Here is a 6722-nt window from a genome sequence, read left to right as displayed (position 1 = left end):
ATTCAGCCTTACAAAAGAATAAAATTCTCATACATGCTATAATAATAATGATGATGACGATGATGATGATGTAGGCAAAGCAAGGATCCTCCAATTTTCAAAAGAAATAAGCTCCAAAAATTTAACTAACATACCCAAGGATGGTGGCTACATCTGAATCTTGAATACAGTGAGAGAACAGAGATTCTTCTTTAAACAAAGATTCATGATTTTGAGACATAGTTTTGTTTTTCCATTAGATTATTTTGTGGTGAATGTAACCTTGTAGCTGGGGAACAAACACCACTTCAACTACTATGAAAGAGTGATTTAGGAGAGTTCCCTGATTGCCTAGAGGTTAGATTCTGGGCTTTCACTGCCGTGACCTGGGTTCAACCCCTGGTCAGGGAACTGAGATCCTGCAAGCTGCGTGGGGAAGCCAAAAAACAAAAAAAAAGCGATTTATTGATTTCATTTGACTTATTTAATAGTCAGTGATAAAGGCTGATGTTTATTTTCTCTTTTTTTGATTTTTATTTTATATTGGAGTATAGTTGATTTAGTGTTCTGTTCGTTTCAGGTGTACAGCAAAGTGATTCAGTTATACATATATCCATTCTCTTTCAGATTCTTTTCCCATAAGGTTATTACAGAATATTGAGTAGAGTTCCCTGTGCTATACAGTAGGTCCTTGTTGGTTATCCATTTTATATATAGTAGTTAATCCCAAACTCCAAATTTATCCCTCTGCCCCCACCTTTCCCCTCTGGGACTGTTATTTAACAATCTTAGCGATAAACGTTGATGTTTATTTTCCAAAGGATATTGAGACACGTGCCTCAGAGTCAGGAGCTAAAAGTGGTGGAGCCAGGTCTGTGTGGCTCCAAAGCCAGCATTTTCCCAGCCAGGGCAGCCCCCTGGACCTGCAGGTCTGGCCTCAGCAGGCAGTGGCCACTCCTTCCCATGTTTCTCCCCTCAACACTGAACTCAACACCCACCAGGTTGCTGGAATGAATATCAAGTGGTACCAGCCCAGGGCCAGGCACAGAGTATAAGTGCTCCGTAAGTGATTGACAAATAACTAAATGAGTGAATGAATGGGGGCTCTTAGGCAGAGAGTTGGGGAGCCTGGATTCACTCCTGAGGCTAGAAGGGCCCTTTATGGGTATCCTCAAGCCTGAGACCTCATAACCCCACACTCAGTTGCTCTGGTTCCAGGGCTGCTCTCAGAGGTCCCTCTCTCCCTCTCAGCCCCGTCCACCGCAAGGCCACCTTCCTGTCCCTCCCACTGCTGCCCCCCTGTGGCCACCACCAGGCATCTCTTCAGAAGGAGCCATGAGTGAAGTCAGTGCTCATGGGGCAGCAGAGGAAGACCTGCCTTGGAGCAAGCCGCTCCTCCAGACCTCACCTCAGAGCCTAAGTGCCAAGCACGAAGAGCCAGAGAGAGGAGCGGAGGCAGGAAGAACAGGGGACTCTTAGTCAGGCATCAGCAGCCCTGGGCTCTGGTCTCCACTCTGTCCCTAGCAAGCTTTGTGACCTTGGACAAGTCACTTCCATCTCGGGGCCTCAGTTTCCACCTCTGAACAACAAAAGAGGTAGGACTGATGCCCATGACAGGCCCTTCCAGGGCTGGCCTTCTACCCACAAGCTGGGGCCAATCAGGTGGCAGCTGGTGGTCAGAGAGGAAATGCCTCCAGGGCCAGGTGCCCCAAGTAGCAGAAGGACCCCACAGATGGGAGCTCAGATATTGTATCCAACCCCTGGGTCAGCTCTGGGGAAGGGGGTGTGGCAAGCAGCAGTTCCAGACACTTCAAATGCCCACTGGTGTCCTAAGGGCTGCCCGGGGGCCAGTCTTCCTCCACCGTCACTGTCCAGCTATGACAGGACCTGAGGCAAGTCACCTCCTCTCTCGCTCTCAGTTCTTCATCTGTATAAAAGAGAGAGATTCATGGCATTCCCTTCTTTAAGGTCTACTCCGTGAGATAAAAGGTAGAGAAAAGGCTCTGAAAGTTCCCAGCCCTGGGAGATGAGAGGGGTCTCCTGTTTTTCTGCAGGCCTCATGCCACGGTTCCTACACTGGGCCCTCCCTACAAAACTACCCCAACGAGGGCCCAGGCCACATTCCAGATGAGCAAGCATTTCTGGCGGATCTGTTTGGCCCATGAGTGACTGAGCTTCCAAAGGGGGCCGTCTAACACTTCCCTCTGAGCGGTGCATGGCTTCAGGTTTCTGCCCGTCGTGCCCCACCCAATGACCTGTCGCTTTGACTTTGAAAAGGGTCTCAGTGATGACCTCAGTGGATGAGTCACTCCCCTCTTCTGGGTGTCTCCCATCAGGCCCAGTAAAGGTAAGTGTACAGACTGGTAAGAATTTCTCCAAAGGGCCCCTGCCCTGGAAAGGAACGTGGGAGTGGGGTGGGGGGTAGGAGGGACACAAGGACTGGGAGGTGGGGACAAGCAACTTGATGGAGCAGAGGGGAGACCTGCCGGGAGGCTGGCTCTATCCCTATTCCACATCCTGTACAATCAAGCCCAGCAGCTTCCCCGTCCCCACCCTGCCCACACACCCCACCTCCACCTCACCCCCATCCCCTCCCCTACAAAACCAGCTTCGGCCTTTCCTCCTTCTTTCCTGATATTGCATGAGAATGCAGTCATCCACCTGTCATGAGGCTGGGAAGCTCAGGGTGTCCTTGACTCCTCCCTCTCCCTTGTCCTTGCCCCATCCAAGGCCAGTCCATTCTAATTCACAGCTCTAAATCAAGCCTGTGTGATCTCCCTTCTGAGCTGCTGGCTGACACCTCCTAACTACCTCCAATTTCACATCTCTCCATTCCACCCTTCCGGCTGCCAGCTGCCCTGCACCAGTGTGTATCTCCCTTTTCATGCCCCCTGCCCCTCAGTGCCTTCAGTGGCACCCCTCCCCATTTGCTATGGTAAAGCTCCCCCCTTAGACTTGCAGGCAGGCCTGTGGGAGAACTTGCTTCCTTACAGGAACATGAACTTAACACCATCTGCCCACCGGGCTGTTCCACCGTCTGGAATCCCCTCCCCATCACCTATCCTATTATCTTCAAGGTCCAGCTCAAAGGCCACCCCCTCCTTCCTCTCCACCTCCCTGGCACCATTAAGAGAGTACTTTTAAAACTCTGCTCGGTGTTAAACTAATCCAATTAGCCTCAAGAGCAAGGATTGTGGTCCCCCCTGGGCACCTAGCACAGTGTTGGGTCTTGAATGCTAGTTGGCATCTTTTCCCCGCCAGCTCCTACTACGTGGTTTGGGAACCAACACCCTCTGCTCCCATATCATATAGTTCATATCAGTAGTTCACAGAGGCCTCGGCTTCCCCTTAGAGGTTAAGTAAAATAAAAATAAAACTTTTTTGACAGTACTCTACAGTTTAAAAGTCTTTTCCTCTGTCTTTGGGTGACTCCCTCCATCATCACAACAACCCGCGAGGGGGGATCCACAGTCTCACTTCAGTGATGAGAAAGCCTAGCCCTAAAGCGAGGAGGCCCATAGATGCACAGTGGTGGAGACCGGAGATGGTTTCCTGATTGAAAGCTTGCCCGGGCCGCAGGTCTAGCTAGTTAGAAGAGACCTGGCCCAGGATAAAGAACGGGTGAGCGGGGAAGGGGCCTGCTTTGGTTCTATATGGGCAGGGCCTATTCTGGAAGCCAAGGGCTACCAGAGAGATGGGCAGCAACCTTAAAGGAAGGCTCACAGAGGAGGTATAGGGAACTCAGACAACTCACCAAGAATTAGTTATAAGGAGCTTCTGTGGCTCAGACGGCTGAGTGGTGAAAGCGGAGAGGAGGGACCAGATGTTGTCTGGGTTCAGGGCAACAGCCCCATACCCACACCCTGCGGTGTCCCTTCTAGACCCTCTGTGAGCATGTGAAGTGTGAAGGGACCGGGAACGTCTGTGATCCAGAACGAGATGGGAGGAGGAGACGTCCTGACACCAGGGTGGCCCTGGGAGGTTCCCATGGCAAGAGCCCACCAATCCAGCATGTCCTTGGGCCCAGCAGAGGGGGCTGGGAGTGGTTCTCAAAAGGAACACATGCCTCTGACCCTCAAGGAGCTTATGGCGTGGTGCAGGCCTGAAGGTGACCACCACCGCACTCTAGCCACCACCCCCATGCCCCCATTCACCAGATGGGTGGGAGTGAAAGGCAGGAGGGAAAAGCCAGGGCCTGGAGGACCTGGGGAGGCAGGAAGAGACGGAGAAGATCCTGGAGGGGGTAAGGGCTGGAGGGAGCAGTGGTGAGAGAAGGCTGAGCTGAGGGCAACGGGAAAGGGGGTGAGGCTGAAGAATGAAGGGCAGGGATGGGAGGGAGGAACAGCAGGTTGGGGGACAGCAGGGAAATAAGTTTAGGGAACTGGCCAAAGGAAACAGAATTTTTCCATTTGAGAGGGGAAGGCCCAAGAGGACCCGCTGGGCCGCAACTCCAGTGATTCCCCGAAGGCACCCCAGAGCTGAGCTCTTAGTTGGGGAAGTTCCCAGAGGAAAGGGCAGAAGAGCCAAGTGCTTAAAATACCAAGTGCTTAAATTGGAAGGGCCCAGACCAGACCCTGGAGGCCAAGCCGGGCCGTGTGGCAGAGTCCAGGGGGTCTACACACAGGCTCTCCCCGCCCCTGCATGGCCAGGAGCTGTCCCCCAGCTCCAGCCTCCCTTGGCTCATCTCCACATGCTGGGCCTATCACCAGAGAGCATCCTATGATCTGGGACTTGGGGTCCCCCCACTTTACCAGTGCTGCTGTGGGTGCATGGGTGTGACAGAGAGGGTGGCCTCATGGCCTGTGATGGGCATGAGGATCACCGAGACAGGGTAACCAGAATGGCCAGTGTCCCTGGTGTCCTGGCCCCTCCCCAACATACCCCTTGGGTTCATGGCTTTTTCTTCCTGATTCAGCAGTCAGAAACCTCCAGCTCAGCAATATCTACTTCCTGAGTGGCTAAGAAAGAGGAGGGGGCTTGGGGGAACTCCCTAGCGTCCCTGAGAGTTCGTTATGCAAATGAAGGAAATGGGCCCTAGAAATGAAACTGAGAAGCCCCAAGCAGCCCACACCCTCTGGGAACCCAGGGGGCCAGTTTGTGTCCCCTTCCCTGAGCACAGCCCCCTCCCAGGACACGGAATACTAAGGCCTAGCCTGAATCCAGGCAGCATAAATTTTGAGCACCTGCAGAAGGTGAGCAATGTGAACCGAGTAAAATAGGCCTCCTCATGTGGACAATGTTCCACAAAGCCAGGATGCCAAATCCAGACCTTGGCCCCGGGCCAACCTGTACTTGCTCCTCCTGACCCTCACTCCAGAAATAGAAGTCTCCTTTCCTAAAGCCCCCTTTCACTGACCCTCTGCCTTGGAGGAAGTTCTTCCTTAGGTCTAACTGCAGTCCCTCAAGCTGCAGAAAGCAGGCTCCACTGGACTATAAACTCCTTAACACGCCTCTGTATTCTCAGTGCCTCACTGCCTCTGGTACACAATAGACTGCAAATGTTTGCTGAGTGAGTGGACCTCTTTCCATGCCCAGCCGGCCCCGCCCCACCCCACAGCTGAATTAAATGAGCTAATACACTTAAAGCCCTTTAACAGTGAGTGGCCCATCCGTCGTAGTGTTACAGAAGCAGTTGCTTTCAATTACAGCCCCCTTCTGGGCAGGCCCCCTCAGCTTTACTAACACACTCCTCTGACCTCCTCACACCATCATTCTGTCCCCTACACTCCCAAGGTGCTTTCCAGGCCAATCAAGAATCCCAGTCAGGAAGGACTTCCTAAAGAGAAGCCCAGAGGAATCTGGGTCTTCCTGGGAGAGCTAGCCAGAGAGACGGCCCAAATCAGTGGGGTGGGGGGGTCCAAGATTTGGGGTACTAAAGTAGTGAGGGAGGTGATGTCTGGAGCAAATGTGGAGCCGAGGCACCACCTAGTGGTTCCCTCACCTCCCCAATCCTGGGGGAGGTGCGGGGGTGGGTCGGGGGTCCCCTTCTCCTCCCTCCTCCACACCCTGAAGGGAGTGAAATCACTTCTGAGTGCCAAATACAAGACAGGTATTTGGTTTACACTGCTTTATTTAATCTCTTCTCCAGCCCCTCAGTCTCCTTTTTTGAGGATTAGAAACCCAAGGCTCCCAGGGATTAACTTGCCCAAAATCACTCAAACTGGATTTGAGCCCAAGGCTCAGACTCCAAAACCCATTCGCATATTTCTACATCTCCCAGGGGTGCAGCCAAGGCAGCTGTGAGCAAAATGGGGAGCTCCAGCCCAGAGGGCCTGAGGTTTGCTGCGAGGGTGAGGTGACTGGGAGAGGAGTATATGGGAGAAGGTGAGCACCAGTGCCTACAAGGCGGTGGGTGTGCATGTCCCTTGTGCTTAGAAACAGCCCCCAGTGACAGAGTCTCCACCCAGTGTCACAGCTCCAACAGCATTTTATTGGGATCTGAGTCTACAGTTCACGTGTGGAGGTGAGCAGCAAGGCTTAAAAGGGGGTTTTACCCCCCTGGGGACAGCTCCTTCCAAATCTAACAAAACGCCAGGGGAAACCCTCATGCTGGGCCCCCAGCCAGCCAGTATAGTCAAATCCCAGGGGGCCCGGGTCAGTGCGTGCAGCCAAGGAGCCCACTCTCCCCCTCCCCTCCCCGACACACACACACACACACACACACACACACACACACACACACACACACACACACGAGGAGGAAAGCTCTCTGGCTTCAGAATTAGAATTGCCCCATCCCCCCC

This window comes from Monodon monoceros, unplaced genomic scaffold (genome assembly GCF_005190385.1).
Source record: "Monodon monoceros isolate NGI ecotype Baffin Bay Population unplaced genomic scaffold, NGI_Narwhal_1 Super_Scaffold_18, whole genome shotgun sequence".
Lineage (NCBI taxonomy): Eukaryota > Metazoa > Chordata > Mammalia > Artiodactyla > Monodontidae > Monodon > Monodon monoceros.
The sequence above is the reverse complement of the archived record's forward strand: the minus strand, read 5'-3'. Positions refer to the sequence as shown.